At 42.9% G+C, this 23,838-nt stretch overlaps 1 pseudogene; it reads right to left on the bottom strand.

Moving 5' to 3' along the window:
• Nucleotides 1-364: 364 nt before the first annotated feature.
• The window catches only part of LOC138083673 (RNA-binding protein 4B pseudogene), a 46,302-nt pseudogene continuing 22,828 nt past the window's right edge, over nt 365-23,838 (bottom strand).

The raw sequence follows: 23,838 nt of genomic DNA on the forward strand, positions 1-23,838 counted from the left end.
AAATAAATAAAAATAAAGGGAAATGGACATGTTGCGGGTAGACAGGGAGGAGAGTTCAACTCCTAAGAAGAGCAAGATGAAAGGGATTCCACTGCACAGGAAAAATGGGATGGCCAGCATCATCCTTACCTAGGGCAGCTCAGTGGCTGAGAATATACAGAATGGATCAAAAGGCTATAGAGACTAGTATCAGGAGGAAAGAAAAGAACGTAGAAAAATTAAATTAAGAAAGAAAACATAGTTGGTCACAGACCCCCCCTTTTTTTTTCAGACCCCTTTTTTTAACCTAAACATGAAGGAATGGAACCATATCAGCAAAAGGCCATATGGAGCAAGTTCTCCTACAGGACTGCGGCCCGAAGGCTCAGTCTGCCATTGTCCTACCTCCAGTTTGTAAAAGGCTGAGTACCACTCCTCGGTCCACATCCTGCTCCTGCTCATATCGGGCCACATCATACCAAAAATTCCCCGCAGCTGGTGAAGCCTGAGGCAGCGCACCCTCCGCCCATTACAAAGCCCTCTCCAGCTGTGGGAGCACAGCTGCGGCAGGAACGGGGGAGGCGGGCATCCTGTCTCTTTCATAATAGAATCTAGTGGTGGCAGTGGCAACAGTCATAGCACCTGAGGTGGCAGCAGGGTTTGAGTTTGGCTATGGGGGGTGCGGGGTGGGGTGTCTGTCCAGGGATCAACAGGAGTGGAGGGACTTCCCCGCTGGTCCACTTGGTAGGATCCTGCACTTCCACTGCAGGGGACACAAATTTGATCCCCGGAGAAGCAACTAAGATCTCGTATGCGGTGCAGTCCAAACAAACAAAAAACCCTGGAGTTGAGGTGACTGGTCACAGCTGTGCTCTGATCTTAAGGCACATGGGACACGTAGCTGTACAAGGAAGCTGCTGCCGCCATTGCCTCCTGAAAGCGGGCTCCATATGGGCTTAGCCTAGTCAGTAGCCGAGTGCTCCCAATGCATCCTTCTCATACATGGATTCCCTATAGCGCATGGGGTCCGCTCCATATTTCTCATTGTACTACTCAGTAAAAGTCAGCCATGACATCCCTTTGATCTCTTTTGACCAGTGCTCCTCTTTTCCACAACCAAGAGCAGCCACCCTGGTCTTCTCCCACACCAGGGGCGGTTGGAAGCTGGCTCGTGTACGCCACGCGCATTCATTTGCCTTGAAACTCCGTGAGTCAAGGTCCTCTGCCCGTTCCACATGTAGGAAGGCATAATCGTTCACGACGTCACATTTCATTCCACCACTGGTCCATACTCCTCAAACTTGACCCAAAGCTATCGTTTGGTACAAATAGGACACATAATGCCTATAGGCAGCTTGGTTGATGCTTTGTTCCTATTCTTGCCGGCTTCCTCATTGATGTTCACTCCCTGCAGCTTTTACGGGCGCAGGTTGCATACGGCACATTCAGCTACATCTTTTTCTCTATGTGCACAAAGAGGGTTTTGTTTGGTTGCTGTAGTTTTGTTTTGTTGTTCTGGAGGGGCTTGTGGGATCTAAGTTCCCTGACCAGGGATGGAACCCGGCCCGTGACGGTTTGCTGGCCCCTCACTGAGGGTGCAGGCGCAGCGCCCTTCCTACCCACAGGACCCACGGCCAGCGCATTCCCAAAGACAGTACTTAACGATGTCACATTCTAGCACCTTCCCATGCTGCTCAAAGAGTGAGTGGATCTCTTGCTCTTCCTCCCAGAGCAGGTTTCCGATGAACAGCGTTACCACCCTGACAAAAGCCTCACGGACGCAGCAGTAGCGGCGGTTCCTTCGTCAGAGAAAACTCTACAAAATGGCGCCCGGGGCTTGCGCCTCAGTGGCGCGACGTGCACGTCTTACGCGCCAACTCACGTATGCGCAACTGGCGCCCCTCACCCTTGCAAGAGCCGTGTTGCTGTTCTGCAGTTTACATCTAGCGGACCGCCAACCGATTTTTGCAGTTAGAGACCACAAAACAAACAAAGCCCAAGTGAGGACAGATGTATAGATTGGAGAGCAGAATGCTGAACATATCAGAGGCAATCTGGACCATATAGAATCTGCTATCTAGAAAGCAAGGTGCATGCTTTCGTTGTCTTTGAAACTCTCTTACTGTGACTATGAGTACTAATCTGCTCTTTCAAGTTAAGGGTAGGTGGGTCAGTCCATCTATTGCCCTAAGCTCATCTACACCAACCAAATGCACATCATTTCTGCTGTCTTGTCAATAATATATTGTGCAGGTTGGTACCTTGGAGATCTACTTGAACTTCCCAATGCTCCCGAATGGCTAACACATGGAGAGGACAAAAAATTTCACAGATTGTTGAATACAGGGTACTAGGAAATATAGACAAAAGAAAAGTAGGCTAAATGCGAGAAGATCCCGATTTTATATTTTTCCAACATGGACAAGTTAATTTTATTCTTTTTATGTACAAGGGGGAATAGGATGCACAGATCAAATTTTGAAAATGTGTTTCATAATACACAGTAATACTGCTTGAAAGTTAGTCATTACCACACACAACCTCCTGTCTATTTAGGGGCCAAAGGAGTTAAAGCTGTGCTCTATTATTTTAGGAGAGAGGTGTCTTTGATGATAAACCTTGAAAATAATTTACAAGAAGTCGTGCCTAGAGGTGGACTACTGCAATATAACAGATTCTCCTTCTACACATGACCTGCTCACATATATTTCTAGCCTTTTGGGTAAGAGAACTTAGAACATGACCTGGAGGACTTCATTCCTCAGGCCCCCACCCACAGTGGATGTGGGTCTTCTCCAGCACTGAGTCACCCTCTTCCCCATGCCTTCTGCTTGGGTGGCAGCCCACCAAGCCTGAAACCCAGTTTCCTGGTCTGTCTACCTGGCCAGACAAAAAGTTCTCTGCATGCAGGGTAGAGCTCATTTGTCCCTGTCTTCTCAGCACATGGCATCATGCAGGGTTCAAAAAATGATCCCCAAGTGAAAGAATAGCAGGAAATTAGGAGAAAAGATGCCAAATGGCACATCTTAAAAATAATGTTTATACTATCCTATTTTTTAAAATAATAATTGTATACACTTGGGAATTCCGTGGCAGTCCAATGGACAGGACTCTGCTTCCACTGTAGGGACCCAGGTTCAATCCCTGGTTACGGAATTCAGATCACACACACACACACACACACACACACACACACACACACACAAACTTAGGGTGTATGAGGTGATGATTTGGGATACATATACATAGTGAAATTATTACTATAGTCAAGCTCATTAACATATTTCCTCTTGGGGTTACCTTTTTGTGTATGTGTGTGATGAAAGGAAAAATTAAATTTTAAAAGGCTCCTGTGCATTAAGTCACAGATAAGTGGATACACAGCATGTGGTACCTGCATACAAGGAAATATTATCCAGCCTTCCAAAGGAAGGAAATTCTGACAGATGCTACCACATGGATGCAACTAGGAAGCATTACGCTTGGTGAAATAATCCAGACAAATTATTCCACTTGTACAAATAGCTTGAATAGTCAAATTCTAGAAACGGAAAGTAGAACGGTGGTGTGAGGGAATATGGGGGGTTAGTGTTTATGGGGTACAGAGCTTCTGTATGGGTTGACAAAAAAGTTCTGGAGATGAGTAGTGGTGATGGTTACACAGCATTATGAATGTACTTAATGCCACTGAACTATACACTTAAAAAAGGTCAAAATATAGATTTTATGACACATATTGTTATGCCCAGAGTCCGAGTCCCCAAAACTGAGAGAATAAGACGTCCACAGCAATGCAAAAGCATAAAGGGGTTTATTGCTAGCTCGAGTTAGGGCCCAGGTCTCATCCAGCACAGTGGAATCCGACAAGAGCCCCGAGCTCTGAATCACATCTACTTTTATACAGACGGTTCTTTGTTTCTGTAATAGCATAGCTGATTGGTTAAACCACGCATCTCTATCTGGATTGGCTTGGGTCTGGCGTGGGTGGGGGGCTACGGGGATTTTTCTGATTGGTCTAGCTACATTGCCTGTGGGAGTTTCCAGTGCCTCAGCTTTTCTAGAGACTAAACCTCAGACCTAGCCTGCCCCTTAGAGCCTGTCCTGGCTCCAGTTTGGTCCTAACAATATAACCACAACATTTTTAAGACTCCTATGCAGTATTCTAACGAAAAATAGAGGACTGTGGCCTTTGGCCCATTTTTAGATGGTTATTTCTTCATAAGTTGCATTCTTAAATATCTAATTGATAGCAAAAGGAAGAAAACACATTAGGCATTCACACACCTCAGTGTCCAAAGGTCCAAAGTCATTAATCTGGAAACATACCACAAAATTCATGAAACTGATTCAAAATTTACTTCTAAACCGTGAGAGCAAAAAAAGAAGTGTGATTTTAATTTGGTTTTCTGGGCATGCAAGTGTTGTCTTGGTTGACTTGTTATTTTAATTGTTGGTAATCCCTGGTTAACAGTACTAACCTCACTGCCAGAAAGATAAACATTTAAGCAATTAAAACATTCAAAACCTGAACTAGCAGGGAAAAAAAGTTTATGTTTCTAACACTTTCCTTTTAGCATCAGTTGTGATTCATATATCAAAAGACTAACCTTTTAAAAGGAGATGAATTAGCTTTCATATTTGACTATTTTGGTAACCAGCTGTATAGAAAACTATTTTATCATCCCCTTTCCCCACGCCCAGACAGAGAAATTTGTTGAGCTTGAGATTTCTAGATTATAATGCTGAAGTTCTTGATGTTAGATATCTTGTCAAGGTAAAAACAGAAGATTTTTTCCTTTGATATCTGTCAAGAAAATATAAAGGTATGGTTATTACTTTCTTTAAAAAGTTCTTTTCCCCTTAAAGGAAAGTGTGTTTATTCCAATGGTGGTTTAACAAATAATCACATGTCCTCAGCAAGCCTTCAAAACGAGTGATCAGAATGTAAGAAGCTGACAGACTCCAAATTAAATCGACACTACCCAGTCTAAGGCGTCAAAAGGTGTGTATCAGCATCGTCCAAAGCAAGTCTTTGGGGGTCACTTTTAACTTCTTCCAAACACCAAGTCTTTCCAAAATCAAACATGGCAGCAGAGAAAAGGCAAGAGAAGGGGCTTTGCTGTGTCAGTGTGGACATTCCTTAGGAGGTCAGTGCAAATCAAAGAAATACAACCAAATGGTTTTAATCGTGTGGGTGACAAGGGACAGGTGACAGGCGGGAAAGGGCGAAGAGATAGAAGTGTTAAGCGCTTAAAACAGGTGATGCACCCACCTGTGCAGTTCAGTAAACACAGACTAATGGTAATTTTTGTCTTTGGGTGGTGAGACAGGACCGCACCAGAAGATCTTATCCCTTGGGAAGGACAAGAATCACAGAGTCACAAAAAAGGGGAGAATGACCCTGTGGTTCTAGACAGATCCAGTGGAAGGGAGAAACAGAGGTAACATGAAGATGTGAATAAAGCATGCAGGAAGCGCCTACAAAGGGCAGCTTCCTGGGTCCTGGAGAAGCCTGGTACCCTCTTACGCATGTTGGGGTAGCCTCCCCCCCATACTGGAAGCATCTGGTTCTGGAAGAGAAAATGACTTCAATCTAGGTGGAAGAACCACAAACAGACACAGTCAGGGACACACAAAGACCAAGGTGATAAAAAGAAAATACCCAGGTTAAGCCCATAAATCATTTTCAATAAGCCTTTCTAGAAAAACATTGTGGTGAGATAGGTAAGTCCTGGGGATGCAACATACTGGCATGGAGAGTGCGGATAACAATATGCTATTGTACATTTGAAAGTGGCTAAGACAGTAGATCTTTAAAGTTCTCATAAGAAAAAAAACCAAACATAAAAAAAACAAAGACAGCCATGTGTTTCCAGATCCCAGGTGAAAATTTCAGAAAATAGACACCCTCAAAAAAAATGAGACTTCTCTCTGTGGTTTTGAAGACAGAGTTTCACAGCCACTACTCCAAAGACCCAGAAAGACTTATTGTGCTGGGCAACTGGAGTGTGCAAGCTTTGAGACTTACACAAATAATCAACCCTCCTTTAGAGATCCTGAAGTATCTTTTTAAGAGATTCTATGCTTCTATTTCTCCTGCTGCTGCTGCTGCTAAGTCGCTTCAGTCGTGTCCAACTCCTGCGACCCCATAGACGGCAGCCCACCAGGCTCCCCCGTCCCTGGGATTCTCTAGGCAAGAACACTGGAGTGGGTTGCCATTTCCTTCTCCAATGCATGAAAGTGAAAAGTGAAAGTGAAGTCGCTCAGTCGTGTCTGACTCTTCGCAACCCCATGGACTGCAGCCCACCAGGCTCCTCCGTCCATGGGATTTTCCAGGCAAGAGTACTGGAGTGGGGTGCCATTGCCTTCTCCGTCTATTTCTCCTAGTTTTTTTTTTTTTTTTTTTTTTAAATCTTAATCGGAAACGAACTTATTTCTTTACCAAAGACTCCAATTCTGTGTGATATCCTGCTTAAGCTTGCTCATTTTTTTCTCCATTCTATTTTTTGGAACTCGGAAGAATTTCCTCTTTCTCTAAGCTGAAAAGCCTCCAGAAAAAGGGTTGGTTGTGCCCTAGTTTTAGAAGGTGATGAAAAGGCAAGTCGTTAAAGCAACATGGAGAAAACTACTACTTGTGGCCTCAGGGAGGAAAGAAAAAAAAAAAAAAAAAAAGTCAGTCAAACAAAGATACCTGAAGTCTGATTGGAAATTCTGGGGCAATCTAAGCCTCATCTCCAAATGCCTAAACAATAGCCTCTATTTATGCACAGTTCAAAGGGACTCATTTCATCAGAAGGCATCTTGCGAATAAGAGTGCAGCTAATTCTCCCAGCAGTAGAAATCCACTCCCATGAATAACAAAGCTTCGCTCTGTTACTCATAATAAGGATTAAGCTCAGTGGGATAAAATACACAGTTGCCAGGTCATCTTGGCATAGGGCTGAGTGTGGAAAACCAAGTTCCCATTTCTTCTCCATAAAGCCTGGTGGTTGGTACAGGAACCAGTTCTTTAAATGTTCTGTGACAATTTCTTTCGCTGTTTAAGGAGAAATCAGTTAACAAAGAAAGTGCTTTGAGAGACAATTGAAGGGCACTAAATCAATATTACTACTATCCTCAGACCCGGGTCACAACTGTGAGCACAGACCTCCAAAGGAACACACTGCTACCTAAAACGAAAAGACCCCACAGTCCATCCCCTCACCTACAGGGCTACCTCTAAAGCATCAAGGGCCTGGTCCCCTATCTGTTCCACACCTAGGTTTTCCTTCTTATTTCCTCTCCCTGCCCTGACCCCTGTTTCAGCAAAATCTATATGCTGACACCTTGTGCACACATGACTTACAGCTTCCCACTTAACAACTTTATTTGCCAAAATCTATATTCATCCTTCAAGGCTTGCTTTACAAGGGCTTTCCCATGACCCCAACCCACTGGCAGCTCTTCCTTGCATGTGGATGATGCTGAGTTTGCACTCAATTAAAAGTTTAATGTTCTTGTTGAAGTAATTCTATGTGGAATAATATGTGATCTGGGATTTGCTTCTAAAAAAAAAAATCCAAGAATAGGAGTGGAGGGTGGGGTATTACAAGATTCTAGATTAGCTTAAGCTGACTGTTGTAGTTGCGGGCTGGGCCCATGTGGGTTCATCAGAGGGGTCTCTCTACTTTTGCTTCTGTTTGAAAGTTTCCATTGTAAAACTCTGAAAATATTTAGTGTCACAAAGCTAGCTAATGACAACTGACATTCGAAACACAGGATCGCCTTATGTTAAGGGCTGCTAAGAGCAGAGCCTCTTGACTGTGCTATTGTTTTTCATGAATTATTTCATAGTTGCTGTTACTGCTTTTGTTACTGCTTTCACTGTATCCAATTGTATTCATTATTCACCTGACATGAAAAGCCCTGCTGCTCTCCTCAAGGAGAGCTGGCAGTGTAACCGGGGACACAGGTAAACAGATAAATCACAGTGGAATCCTAAGTGAAACAGCCAGGACAGAAATCGAGTGGAAACAAACAGGTTTCTATGGGAAAACAGCAAGTAAGCCTGCTTTAGGGAGCTCAAAAACGCAGTGCAGCCAGGAGGTGGAACTCAAGAGCTAAGCAGGGACGTCCAAGGTGAATAAGTCTGGGGCCAGGAGTACAACTCTGAACAGAAGATATGGCCTGGACAAAGACGCAGTTCTCAGGGTCAGATGCGGAAGATGCCCTAGCAGGCTAAGTGGGGGACCAGACTGTGAAGACTTCCCTGGTGACTCAGATGATAAAGGATGTGCCTGCAATGTAGGAGACCTGGGTTTGATCCCTGGGTGGGGAAGATCCCCTGGAGGAGGACATGGCAACCCACTCCAGTATTCTTGCCTGGAGGATCCCATGGACAGAGGAGCCTGGCGGGCTACAGTCCACCGGGTGGCAAAGAGTCGGACACGACTAAGCGACTAACATGCATGAAGACCAGAAGGGGCTTGTAGCCAAGCCAATGGGGCCAGATTTCACCTCTTAGACAATCAGGGACAAATGCGGAAGTAACATGATCGTTGTTGGTCTATTGGGAAGGTCACTGTCAGCTGTGTGCCTAACAGGCTGGCATGAGCTTTCGCAACAGACCAGAGCCAGGCTTAGGGTGATCGAGTGAGGTACAAAATTTACGGGGACACCAAAGAATTCAGGGATTATTGATTTATTTTAATTATTATATAATTATTTAAATTATTATTTAATATTTATTTTAATTATTATTTTAAAATTGCATTATTTTAATGCAATCTTCTTTTTCAGAAATCAAAATTAAAGCAAAAAAAAAAAAATCCACGAGGGAAAACAAAATCCAAATTGTAGGTAAAGACAGAATGTTGCCGTTCGTTTTACCACCTTGCCTTATTTGTAATGGAAAACACCACCCCATCTCTACAAGCCCCACTCTCCACCATGCTGGGTGGGTTTACAAAGGCGGACAGTGATACAGGAACAGACTGGATAACGCGAGGCTTTATATATAGTTGTATTTTTTTTGTCATTGTTGTGGAGTTTTATTAACTTTTTCTGCTCGGTTCCCAATATGGGAGGATATTTTGATAAGTGGACATGGGGTGCACAGTTTCTTTGCCTGAAGGCGCCTGTAAGAGCTTGGCAGGGCTCTGCCATAGACTGGGTAATAAATGAGGACGGGCAGCCCTGAAGCAAGAACAAATGCCCAGAGGGTGAAAGAGGAAGAGGCCGGATTCAAGCAACGTTTCTAGGGGAGAAATGAGAGAATGTACCAACACAGCAGGAATATAAGCCTAAAGGCTCAGCTGGAGTATAATTTATTCTCCCCAACTACATCATAGACACTTCAGGGGCAAAAATTCCATTCTCCTAGCTTTTTGTATCATATTGTGCCCAACTCAATAAATTCCTATTAACTAATTAAGTGGAAAAGAAGAGCTTAAGTCCAAAGCACACACCACTGAGTGTGTGGTACTGTTTCGCAAACTGCCTCTCGCTGAAGTGCAGGGCGCAGTGATGAATCCCCATTCATGATAACTAAGACCCCCAAAGTCTAATAAGCTCTTTGAATGACACTCTCCTGTCATTCTCCCATCTCATTTTGTATCCTTAGGACTAAAGAGAAGAGTAACTGAAATGAGGGCTCTGCTTTGTTATCTCTGCAGCTACGATCAGATTAGAAGGCTGAAAAAATGGTTGGTTACACCTGGCTGGGACAATGGGAGAGAATGGATGGGGGGAGGGAGCTTTACAGTTTTGTATCAGATAGTAACCAGATTCCCTCTCCAACCTTCCTGCCCATGTGATTTCTACTTGCCCCATATTAGCTTCAGTCCTATGTTATGGAATATGGCCTCTTCTCTGTGGAGCAAATCAGAGGCCGTTCAGGATCATGGACACGTTATCCAGATAAATCACTAGGCGTGGAAATGTGCTCAAGAGAGACTCAATGATGGAGGAGGTTTTAATAAATAGAAAGCTGCTATGAGACTTTCCTGGTGGTCCAGCGGTTGAGACTGTACTTCCACACCTGAGCGAGCGGCTTTGATCACTGGTGGAAGAATCCCACAGGCCCAGAGCAGCCAGAAAAAAAGCTGCTGTCAAATCTAACTTCTGGATGGTTTTGGAAGGCTGACTTGCTCTGAGAGGGAAGTACAGAGATATCAACTTGCTCCCCATGTCCCAGCCCAGGCAAACAGCTATGACTAAACAGGAAACTGGTCACTTAGCTGTTAAACGGATGTATGAGCGTTCAAAGCGCAGGCACCGGGCAACACTCTGAGACATCCTATAAAGCGAAAGCACAGCTGTGTTAACCCTGACAGATGTGTAAAAGACTCGTGTAAGAGGCAGAACCTACTTGGGTCGCCTGAAGAACTGAATTCTCTGTGAATAACTATGAATTATTTCAAGCCATGGTTTAATGGCCATCTACCGTGCACCCAGTAGCCTCACAGGTATAACTTTAAGCCATCCCAAAGTCCTGCAAAGGAAAGCACTATTTTTTTTTTTTTTTCCTAAAAAAGGAAGCTCTGAGAGGTTGAGTCATGAGCCTGAGGTCACAAAGCTGGTCCTAAAGGAACCAGAATTTAAACCCAGAGCAAAGCGGGCTTAGAGCAAGGACAAACTTTTCCTTTTAAGCTCCCGGTAACTTACTTTCAGTTAGTGGGAGGTGAATGAGTTCACCAGGGCAGGGTCAGGTCCTGCACTCAACATTTGGACATTTTATTCAGCAGAGGATATTTTATATTAACGATGTTTGGTTTTTTTTACAATATATCAGATTTAAAATATTATTCATCGTGATTATTGAGTTTGGGGGCTTCCCCCTCAATTTGGGGTCCCAGGGGCATGTATCACTAGCCTCATCCTAGCTTTGGCTGCCGTCCAGGCTACAGGTGACCTGTGATAACCTGAATGCAGCCTACAGACAGCTCTCATTTTAAGCAGACATATCCCTCTTCTCCAGCCTGCCTGATAAGTTTTACATTCAAAAGTATTGCCTACTGTGAAAGAGGTTTTCAGTGTTGTATGTTTTTTGGTTTGTTTGTTTTTTTTCACTTACTTGTTTCCGTCGTTTTTTTCCCTGTTCGTTTTACTTTTTCCCTTTACCTCCTTCCTCTATTCACCACTGACACTGACTGGGATACTTACAACCAAGAAATGTGGCAAAAGGTGATAAACTGGATAACAGGATGCAAAAAATTCTACACAACCCATGAACATATTCAAATGTACTCAAAAAGGAAGCATCCTAGAATAATGGCCTGTCCAAGGCCTCAGAGTATATTTATCTGTACAAGAAATTAGCTTCCATAAGGATCAGCTCTTCACACATCTGCCTCACAGAATTGTCTCTGAGCCCTATTACCAGATACAAAATCAAATAAATATTATGAGCTGAGGCTGTGGGTGGTAGTGGTAACTGGAGAGAGAAAAGTCATCCTTATTCTTTCTAAACTTTTGTTTCTACAATGTGGTACTGTTGTGACATAACACGAATATGAGGAGGATAAAGGCCACGCCAACAGCAAACACAGCTGTTTTGAATCCTAGTCTGTATTTTTTTAATTAACTAAATACAGTGCTTGGTGGTTGTTTTTTTTTTTTTTAATCAACATTAGGAAGCTCATCAATTACACAGAAGAGAAACTGTCATAGAAACTGACACTGTCCAGGTATTCATGCCTAACCAGTTTTGCATTTCAGCCCTGGTTTAAGTTAAAGAAGCACTCATTCAGGACCTGCTGTGTGTTCAGACAGGACCAGGAATTTGTATCACGAAGACAAAGGGCCAGGTTTCCTGGGAGAGGCTGATGCTCGGCCAGGGCATCACTACTTGGATCTGTGTTTTATGGAAGAGAGGCCAGTCCATTAGTTTAATTAAGAAAAAAAAAAAAGCTTGATTGATGTCCATGCACACTTTCTACAGGACCGGCCAAGAGAAATTTATCGGAGCAGAGCGGGTAGGCCTCTGGCAGGATTACAATAAAATCAAATGTTTGTGTCCTGGACTTTCCTCTCCTTTTTCAGCACTTTCAACCTCTTAACAAAACAAAACAAAAACAAATAGTAGCAGTAAACCATCAGCGGGACTGCTTTTTGTTGCTGGGGTGGAGGATTATATTTTTGGATAGCTTCTCCAGTTCTCCCAACTTGACCCAGCTAATAAACATTTAAAAGGGAGTAAGGGAAAATACCGCTCAGCTCAGAAAATCAATGTTAAGGGTCCAGATTCTAAAATCCACACAGTCTATGCATTAGAGAGGTACTTAGGCCCTCACTCAGGAACTCGGTCCTCCCCATCCATATTCTAACACAGATTTTTAATTAATCTGGTATTTCAACCTGCAGGAGCTTAGAAGGCACAAAGCAAAGGAGCACCCACACACTGTCCATGGTTGCTTACAATTATGACGACGGAGGCTATTTAATGACCTTCAGGGCAGACAAGGCCCTATTCGTTCACAGACAGACCTATTCATTCACTGTCTCTTTCATTCATTGATTCAACCAGCCCTGCCTCCTCAGGGCTACTAATGCTCATTCAAGTTCTTGGTAATACCACCCTCCCTGATGTTAAGGGAGGTTTACAGAGCTGCCAATGTTCCTGTAAGACTCCCACTCTCTACCCAAGTGAAACCTCCTAAGAGATCAAAGAGTCTTAGGAACAGCATTAGTTTCCTGTAGCAGCAATGAGACAGTACTACCAACCATGTCACTTCAAGCAATAGAAATGTTACTCTCTCACGGCTGTTGCTTCCCTTGTGGCTCAGGAGGTAAAGAATCTGCCTGCAATGCAGGAGACCTGGGTTGGGAAGATTCCCTGGAGAAGGGAAAGGCTCCCACTCCAGTATTCTGGCCTGGAGAATTCCATGGACTGTATAGTCCATGGGGTCGAAAAGAGTCAGACACAAGTGAGCGACTTTCACTTTCACTTTCTTTCATGACTCTGCAAGTAGAAGTCCAAAATCAAGGTGTCAGCAGGGCTACACTCCCCCTGAAAGCCCTAAAGAAGAATCCTTCTCTACCTCTTCCAGCTTCCAGGAGATCCCTGTGGCTGCATATCCCCAATTTCCGCCTCCACTTTCACAAGGCCATTTTTGTGTCTGTGTCCTCTTTTCTTATAAGGACCCCGGTCATTCTATATCCAGAATGATTCCATCTCAAGCTTCTTAACTTCTTAACTGACTACATCTGCAAAACCCCTATTTCCAAATAAGGTCACATTCTGAGGATCCGGACAAACATGAATCTTGAGGAGACTACTGGACCCCCACAGAAGGCTATCACTAAACTGATAACTGAGCATCCCACCTCCCCTGAAAGGCCATCATCATGAATCCCTGAACCTCAACATCCCTGAAGTCCAAGGATTCCTGGTTCCCTTTTATCCCCACTCCTTCTCTTGCCTTGACTTTCCACACATCAGAAAAGTGTTAATTGCTTAGTCGTGTCTGACTCTTTGCAACCCCATGCACTGTAGCCCACCAGGCTCCTAGGTCTGTGGGATTCTCCAGGTAAGAATATTGGAGTGGGTAGCCATTCCCTTCTCCAGGGCATTTTCCCAACCCAAGGATTGAACCCCGGTCTCCTGCATTGCAGACAGATTCTTTACAACTGAACCACCAGGGAAGCCCTCCACACATCAGAGACAAAAATCAAATCATGTCACTCTTATAACTCTCAGTGGCTTCCGCACTAAGAAGGCAACATCCCAAACTCCTGGCCAGACACCCAAAGCCGTATATGACTTGCCCTCTGCCTTGGTCTGCTCCATCTCCTCGGAGAACCAGGTTCTGTTCTGAGCCCCAGTAGCAGTGCCACCTGTGGTCTTGGCCCCTCTGCCCCATGCTGACAACACCCATGTCCAGCCTGTGGTGTTCTGCTGGCTGTCAGACTCCTCTTTGGGAGCATCTTCTCCCATAGCTAGGTGGTCCCATCGCCCATGGCTGGCTGGCATTCTGATGATGCATCTGCCTGCAAGCTTGGTGGATCATAGCAGCCACCACACTCTCCCATGTGATGTCACCCACGTGTCCAGACCTGCTTCCGCAGCTGGAGCTAAGTCCTTTGCCTTCCCTACTGCACACTTGTCGTTCTGTCTCCTCTCTAGATCTGGCTTCCGTTGGTCTGGCTCAAGCAAGGAGGAGACAGGAAGACTATAAAAAGCAGGAGAGGGAGAACCATTTAATGCAGAAGCAACTGGCTCTTTTGCCAAATATCTTCGAGGCTTCTTCCCGTGATTCATGCAGGTCTCTGCTCAGATATCTCATCAAAGGCCTTCCCCATCACTTTTCCCATCGCCGCTCCCTGCTTCTTTATCCTGCCTTTTTAAAGTCTCTACCTGACATTATATTTGTATGTTTATACATTATCATCCAAAGAGCCGACTCATTGGAAAAGGCCCTGATGCTGGGAAAGTTTGAAGGCAAAAGAAGGGGGTGGCAGAGGATGACATGATTGGTTACATAGCATCACCGATTCAACGGACATGAATCAGAGCAAACTCCAGGAGATCATGGAAGACACAGGTGCCTGGCGTGCTGTAGTCCACAGGGTTGCAAAAAGTCGGACACAACTTAGCAACTGAACAACAACATTATTATCTGGGTCCTCCCATGCAGAAGGCAGGAAGTTTCTAGCGGTGCCAGGCATTCTGAGACTTGTGGCTGCACATCCCCAGCGCCCAGAGTGGTATCTGACACATAATAACTACTCAGTAAATAGTGGTAAACTAAATGAGAACAGTAGTACCACAGAACTGAAATCCATAGGATACACTGTAACTGCTGACCTTTACAACAGACCTCTCAAGCAATCAAGGCAGAAAAGTATTTATTTTTTTTTCTTCCGATTAAATGAGATGTTCCGGAAGCCTTTAACAAAGTTTCTAGAACATAACAAGCCCAGCAAAATGTTAGCTATTATGATAGAAAATATTCTAGAAAAATGTACATGATTTTGTTAAACCTTCCTTATCAGGCACACCCAGCTTGTTTCCTGAGAGTTTCAGACAGCTAGAACTTTCCTGGAGGGTTAATCCACTGGGGAAATACGGGGGTGTGGTTGGTACCACCAGAAACTGAAAATATCTGAGCCAAACAGAGGGCATTTTAAATATAGGTATTGCTGATGAAATAAACATACAGCCCCTTGTCCAAAAAAAGTCACCACTTTAAAAGATAAATGAAGAAAAGGTTTCAGACTGATTCACGTGGAGCCTTTGAAGACATAAAATGTGTGGAAATGTGTGAATTATGCATTTCTCGGGATATATGCTTTTAAGATTAGTAAGGGACAAATCTATATTAGTATTCAAGGCCACAGAAACAAGTCTGTTTTACAAATTACCATGTAATTAAACAGAAGGCTCACAAGATCTATTTTAAGCACATCCTTCCCTTAGTCTTAGTATTCTGCTCACCATCTAAGTCCCCTCTAGCCAAAACCACAACTTAAAAACTGCAAGCTCATGGCACTGTCAAGGAATATTTTCTAACTGTCCCCTAAAACTGCCAGACGAGCCGTGTTCCCGTCATGAATAAGGGTATCAAGAGGTTGACAGGAGGTTAAAAGATGGGGAAAAATATAGTAAGAAGGGTAAAGCTTGAGGGTGAGACAAGACAGGAAACGTAAAAAAAAAAAAGTGTTATTTATATTTATGATAGTTAAAGGGGCAGTTCATCATAAAGTAGAAACATCTAATGAATGTCTTTAAACCTTCCAAGTTTTTTTATAGTACAAAGCAGCAGAAAGAGTTAACGGTCCTGAGATGTTACCATTTATAAACTCCCCTGCATCTGAAACTGTCTTAAACTCTATATAAATCATATCTTTACACCTGTGAAAGGTACTCCTTTTACAGGTGAGCAGAATGGGGTTCAGATCAGAAAAGTTAAGTGATTTGCTCCCAAGTAGTGGGGATGCGGAGCTGCAACTGTGTTTGTTCCAAAGTGGGACTCTTTCGGCTGCACTGATAATTCCTCAATGATTCTCAAGCGCTCTTGCGTCACCACGTTTGCACAGGTTCAATGCCAAACGGAAAAAAACAAAGCCAGTGTAGTCTGTTCTCATAAGGCTAAATTTACTCACTGTTTAAATGCTGAAATCGTTTCATGTTCAAACATACTTCCATAAAATGAAGCATATTTCAACATGAAAATTTCCCCCAATCATAAAAAACAAATTTTAACATGAAAAATTAATGAAAAGAATAGCAGAAGTTTTTAAAATAGCCTTACTCTGCCACATAAAAAGTTGATCTTGCATCAAGTGCCAAAATTTCTTTTGAAATTTTACTGACCCATGAAATAAAAGACTGGCACTATTGCACAATAGTCAGTATTTTTCAATTTACCCATCAGGGGTTTATGAGGTCATTTTAGTTGGTCATTGTCTGCACTCTTTCTATGTCAATAAAATAGAATAAAAAATTGAAAACACCAGGAAATAACGACAGGTAGTCCAAAGGGTAATGAATGCTTCATGAAATGCTTGTTTTAATTGTTTACATAAATGCATGCTTGTACTGAGTTAGGATGTAAATTTTACTTCTTCCTGGGGGTCACAGTCAAAAAAACTTTAAAGCCTTTGTACTGTTTTTCTTAGAGTAATGCATATTCTTTATTGACCATTTGTAAAACAGAAAAATTGTATAAGAAGAAAGTTTAAAATCATCTATAATTCCATCACTTGCAAATGACTATAATTAATAGCTTTATCTCCTAAGCATGTTTTTATATTACACAAACACTAGCTGGACACACAAACACTAAATATTCCTAAGTCCTCTAACATGGCACCATGATTTAAATAGAAGCCTGATCCTCAGTGGCTTTGTGCCACAAATGAGGGAGAACACACATTTTTTGTTTTTATTTTGGCTGCAACATGTGACTTGTGGGATCATAAGTTCCCCAACCAGGGATTGAACTAGGCTCCATAGCAGTGAAAGCAGCCAGTCCTAACCACTGGAGCACCAGGGAATTCTGGAGAGAGGGGAAATACTCTTAAACAAGATGAACTAGTGTGACTTTGGATGCTGAGGCTGAGGCATCTGTCAGTCTCTGCGATTACATCAATTGATAAGGGGGAATTGATTTCTATCTACCTGCTCACAGAAGGAATGCAATCTTCCACCTTAAGTGAAAGTCACTCAGTAGTGTCTGACTCTGCAACCCCATGGACTCTCCAGGCCAGAATACTGGAGTGGGTAGCCATTCCCTTCTCCAGGGGATCTTCCCAACCCAGGGATCAAACCCAGATCTCCTGCATTGCAGGAGGATTCTTCTTCATCTGAGCCACCAGGGAAGCCCAAGAATACTGGAATGGGTAGCCTATCCCTTCTCCAGTGGATCTTCTGGACCCAGGAATCAAACTGGGGTCTCCCGCATTGCAGGCAGATTCTTTACCAACGGAGCTATCCAGGGTGATCTTCCACCTTAAAAGTCAACATTTGACTCCTCCATGAACATTTTCAACAAGGATTCAATCAAAGCAGATTATACATTTGCTTGGAATTTTGCTTCCAAGTGTTAAATATGGTATATTTTTAGCCTTGGGAGTGATGGAATTTGTGTTAACAGGTCGTGGTGAGAAGAATCAGTTCACAGTCAAGCTCCGGGTGCAGGCAGTGTTCACGTGCAATAGAGGATGACTTTGAAACTCTGGCAAACCTGGCTCACGTGATCTTGTGAGAGAAATCGGAGGTTTTAATACTGAGAGACTGTAAATTGTGGGAAAGCAGTAACGTAGCCAAGATCTCACAGTGCCACAAAGCCTTACGGATTAATGTGAACTATGACCAGAAGAATTTCTCCTGGCAGGAATCGAGACTAGGAGAGTGGTCTGGTATGGCACCTCCAGAGTGGACCCCATGCTTGCATTTGCTACAAAGAAGAGACACCCCGAACAGGGTGCTGAAAACATCACTGGCAAGTAAAAGTGAACTTCACCATGAATAGGAATTCCAACATTATCAATTAATTTGTTTCCTATCAAACATGGGTGTCCTTACCAAGCAATGAAAATGAGGAATCCAATTTTGAGGCAATAAATGTGGAATGTTTAAATAAAAACTAAGTAAGCTGTAAGAAAATGTTGTGATACATCAATAAGGAAACTCTAAACACAAATTTATATTCAAATGAGTTTTTTACTCCAAAGTGTAATTTTCACACTCGCAAGGTTACAGAAGTTTATGATGATCTATCCAGATGTCAGCGAATCAGGCAGGCCAATGGCCTATTTGGTAAATAAAGTTTTATTAAAACACAGTCAGACTCATCCCTCTCACCTACTGTTTATGGCTACTTTTGAGCTATGAAAGCAGCATTGAAGGATTGTGCCAGAGACCTTGTGGCCTGCAAAGCCAAAAAAAAGTTATTCACTGGCCCTTTAAGAAGAAGTTTGCCTAATGTCAGAAATTCTGGTGAAGCAATGCAGGTTTTGAATAAGCTGTGGCCAGTTGTGAGGGCTTGATCCTCCTGCACAATGAACTAGTGATCCTTCTTTCTCTCCAGAGGTCATTTATTAAAGGCCATATAAATAGCTGTAAAACATAACAGGAACACCAGTGGGGTTTGGATTGGTGTTAAAACCAGTTTCAGAGAAGTGTGACTTTCAGCATTGGAAGGAACCTACTCAAAAGCTCTTCTGTGAAACTGATCCGGATGTTCAGCCCAGAGTCCAAATAAGGACCAAGAGACTCAAGAAGGAACATTGCGACTCTGCATGTGAGACTCTGACAATATCTTCCTTCCAGGCTGGAGGATACCAATCTGGAGCCTGCTTTTGAAGGCACTATGGAAACATTCTTCGCTTAACAACTTTCTTTCATTTGTCCTTAATCCCAGAACCACAGGATGGAAACCCACAGAGATACAGTCAGGCACACACTCATCTTGTTCAGTGCAGGTAAACCACATAACCCTATAAGTTGAAAGTACTAGTGACCATATTTCACCAGCTCTCTATATCAAACCCATATGCTCACCTTTAGAAAAGAAAGGCATGCCCGCTGATTGGGGTCAGGGTTCTCCAGGGGAATATTACCTTCCCCAGGCAAAGCCCTACAAGCTGATGGAGAGTATTTCCGCAATCCATCATGGTTCTTCAATCTGTCAGAAGAAAGACCTTTATTCAAGTTGTATTGCTTGATCTGAAAGCCAAACTCAAAATCTCAATGCCGTCCTGACAATATTTCTATTAAATAAAATCCTCCCGTGTTGTTGGGGGCTTTTAAATCAATCTGCCACAAAAAGCTTCTGAACAAGTTAATAACACAGACGCTGACTCACACTCTCCAGCAGGCACTCCTCCACAAAGAATCAATGGACTCTGTTCAATCTATCAAAACAGTTAGCAGTTGAGCAGTAAAACAATTAAAATGCAGCTCTTCTTTGTATTCTTTCTCATTAAAAAAAAAAAGGCAAGGATGCTTTAGTCTTGGGAGCAACAGAATTAAGAGCTGCTGAGTTCAAATCAGAGCTTCATTCCTTAGAGCAGAGCTCACGCTTACTAAGTGCTCAGGACACAGAAGGCACTGAGGCACGTCCACACGATCACTCTTTCTCAGTCCACTTTTTTATTTATATTTATTTATTTGTGTTTATTATGAAAGCTGAGTTGATTTACAGTGTTCAGGTGTTAATTTCAGGTGCACAGAAAAGTGACTGCATTATATATATATATAATAGATATATATTCTTTTTCAGATTTTTTTTCCATTATAGGTTATTACAAGATAATGAATATAGTTCCTTGTCTCAGCCCACCTTTTTGAAATTTTTTAATTTTTAAAAAATTTTATTGAAGTGTACTTGATTTACAATGTTGTGTTAGTTTCAAGTGTACAGCGAAGTGAATCAGTTATACATGTATCAACTCTTTCTAAGATTATTTTCTCATATAAGTCATTAAAAAGTATCAAGTAAAGTTCCCTGTTGCCCACTTTTAAAGATGAGCACACTGAAGCTCAGAGGGTTGAAGGGACTTGTCCAAGGTCAAGCACCTAATAAGTGGCAGAATTGGGATTTAAACTCAGTCTATCTCTGAAGCCTTATTTTTTGTTTTGTTTGTTTGTTTTGGCCTCACCACATGGAGTGCAGGCTCTTAGTTCCCCGACCAGGGATAGAACCCTCACTCTCTCTACTGGAAGTGCGAATGCTTAACTATTGGACCTCCAGAGAAATCTCCTTATTTTGTTTTGTTTTCTCCTCCCAACTATATGAAATGGTAGCTGGACAATGTCAAAGGTCTATGAGCTCCTCTCTTCCCAGGACAGGCCAGGGGACATGCTGTTTTGTTTTTTTCTCTGCCTTTCGAAGCGTACATCGGTACAGCCTTTCTTCAGATGGTCTGCTTTAAGCCTTCTTCATTACATTCACAAGTGAGTCATACTTCCTGCAAGTTACACCAGCTCACCTTTCTGGGTTCCAAGCATTCACAGATATTAAGCTCATCTCTTATCCTGTGAATCTTAACTTCAATTTGAGGTCATTTCCTGTTGGCCTCGTGTATCATCGATATGTGGAATTCACCACTCGATATTATCTCTGAAAGGTCTCTAATTGCCTTGGCTCTACTAGACTGTGATTCCCATCAAGGAAAAATTTGCTGGCTCACTCACCTCTGTATTTCCAGACCTTGATAAATACTGACTAGATCAATGGACAATGTAACTTTGCCACACTTCAAGGCAGTAGGGAAACTAAGGCACAGGAAGATTAAGATAGCTTCTCTAAGGTCACAAAAAGAGTGGGACTTCACATAAGGCGATTTAAGAACCGCCATAACCTGGATGAGGTGTCATCTGTTAGAGCAAGCTGGTTTTTCATCTGTTAGAGCAAGCTGGTTTTTCCCCTAATATCACACTACACAAAGAGGTTAGGAATAACATAAACGGATTTTGAAAGCTACCATCCTCTTTTCCCAAGTCTTTGGCACCAAGATAAAAAGGCTTTCGATCTTATATACAGGCTGTATGTGTGACTGTATCCAACACAGGGTGAAAAACTAACAGTTCTTTTGCCACCTGCCAAGTCTTCACAGTGCCATGAAGAAGAAAGCCCACGCTCAACCTGCCTGGAAGGGGAGAAGCCAAGGAGGGGTGTGCAGAGGTATCCCAAAGCTCCGTCTTCCCCTTCGTATCCAGAAAGACCTTAAAAGAGCCCCAGCCAAAGAGACTGGAGCTGAGTATGTTCTAGTTAACATCATGGATAATGCATTATTCATGGATGATAAAATTCTAATCATTGGGATAAGAATGGGCACCCACATGAGGCAGTTTTGATCTTCCTTCAACTACATACAGACTATGGAAGTGAAGGATTATTGACTTTTTTCCCTGCAGGCATGTGTGATGCTAGTTCCCCCACCAGGGATTGAACCCATACCCCCTGTATTGGAAGCAGAGTCTTAACCACTGGACTAACAGGGAAGCCCCAAGGACTACTGATTTGATTAGAAGAAATATTGGAAAATATGTCTGAGTATTAAGGCACTAAGTGCTTCTCTGGGGAGAAAATATATTAAATGTCAGGAAATGCAATGGGAATAAAAACACAAGTAGAAAATTGAATGGATTCATGTTGTGGGTCTCCAAGAATTTAAAAATCTGGCTACACATTGAGATTTCTTTTTTTTTTTTTTTTTGCTCCGTTGCTCCTGGCTGCATTCAGAGGCATGCCGACAGGCCTAGACTTAACAATTCCTGAGAATTTTCCTTTGAAGGTTTTCAAATAGCATTTAAAACAAAGCATGCCATTAAAAAAGACTCACTGATCACTGATCAATACAATATATTCCTTTCCACGGAGTGCCTTTTTATAGCTCCAATGTGAAAAGCATTGCTTTCCTGCTACCCTCTTGGGGATCAAAGGCAGACTGATGTCAAGCGCTCAGAGCACAAAGGGAAAAAAGGTCTCCGATAACTTTGTGCTTTATGTACAGCCAGAGGTGGATCATTCTGGTATAAAAGGTTTTTTTTTTTTTTTAATGAACCCATTGACTCTGTAATGCAGGAAAAAAGAGGGTCTTCCCTTTCTCAGAATTCTCCTGATCCCATTATTTAAGGTCAAAACTAGAAAGCATCCCAAATAAGGATGAAAGATTGGCTTCACTCTTAGCTCTAAAGCATGTACTGAATCCGCAAGACTTGAGACAAGGACTCAGAGAAGGATCCACGAGTCTGGCACGGCAACTAGAGATGATGTTTGCTGGATATAAATCTGTCTTTCCTAGGAAATACACCCTATCTACGCTCTAAGAATTAGGAAACTTCTAGAATCTATGCCAGTGAAGCAGAGCTGACCGACCAAGTCGGAGAAGCGTCTACTTCTCCACCACACGTAGCTATCTTCTCCCTCACACTTTGCACCTGCTGCCTGTTTTTTCCCACCTCCTGTTGCCAACTTTCTTTTTAAACAAATATTTATTTATTTTTATTTGTTTATTTAGCTACACCAGATCTTAGTTGTGACATGTGGAATCTTCAGATGTGCACACAAACTCTCAGTTACAGCATAGGACTTCCCTGACTAGGGATCAAACCCAGGCACCCTGCACTGGGAGCATGGAGGCTAAGCCACACGAGAAGATCCTGACAACTTTCTTGCGTCCACCTTTTTCCTCTCCTTTTCTCCTTCTTCCTCAAAGCAAGGTTTTACTCGTGGTTACAAGCCACAGTAGAGTCTCTGCTTTACTTTACTGACTTATCAATCTAGTGTTAATCTGGGCAAAGAGGGTGCAGTCCTCTGCTCCTTACCGATCAGCTGGCATAAAAAGAAAGGGTTACTCAGTAATGCCAAGCTAGACGCAAGTAGCATGAAGTTCTCACAGGCTGACAGACCTCCGAATGCAACCCAGGGCATCAGTCATGCCTGTTCTCTCTGGTCAAAGGTATTCATTTTCATCATGCTTATATTAAGCAGAGTCCCTAAAATGACTGCCATCCCCAGTTGCGAATGTCTTTCATTTTTGCTTCCTCCTCCTCCAGCAAGACTGTTTCAGGGAACGTGCAGAAATCTGCCTACCTAGCCAAAGAATGAAAAATGTGATGCTCTAGTGATAGGAACTTTTTTCATGAAACACTGAAATCCCATTTCCCTGCATTGTAATTTCTAGGTCATTACTTACTAGGCAAAGTTAGAATATTCCATTTAAATGTAAAATTGTCTTCTCCTAGGAACAGCAGGGCAGCGCTGCCATAAACAAACGAATTGAACGAGTTAGAAATTTAGTCTCTAATCAAAATAGGTTTGGGCTTCCCTTGGTGGCTCAGACAGTAAAGAATCCGCCTGCAATGCTGGAGACCTGGGTTCGATCCCTGGGTTGGGAAGATCCCCTGGAGAAGGGAATGGCTACCCCCTCCAGTATTCTTGCCTGGAGAATTCCGTGGACAGAGGAGCCTGATGGGCTAGTCCATGAGGGTGCAAAATAGGTATGGGGGGCTTTATAACAGTCTACAAGGTAATAAGCAGACCTTAATCTACTACCCAATCATCTCCTGATAATGAGGTTATGTGCTTGGTAGCTTTAAGAGTCAAATCATCTCTTGGTGAGATCTATCATACATACTTCCCAAGGGAAGAATACCCTAATATGTTGGCTCTTTCCACTGACTAAAGCTGTCGGAACCTTCATGTCTACAGGAAACCAGAGAGAACTTCTCACAGTACCAAGTACAAAAGTATGCTCTCAGCAGGACAGTTGATGAGAAGTTATTTTGAAAGTGTACAAATGGGTTTCCCTGGTGGTTCAGTGGTTACGAATCCACCCTGCGATGCAGGGGACACAGGTTCAATCCCTGGTCCCGGAAGATCTCACATGCTGCAGAGCAACTAAGCCTGTGACCACAACTGCTAAGCC

Source organism: Capricornis sumatraensis, chromosome 8 (genome assembly GCF_032405125.1).
Source record: "Capricornis sumatraensis isolate serow.1 chromosome 8, serow.2, whole genome shotgun sequence".
Taxonomy (NCBI): domain Eukaryota; kingdom Metazoa; phylum Chordata; class Mammalia; order Artiodactyla; family Bovidae; genus Capricornis; species Capricornis sumatraensis.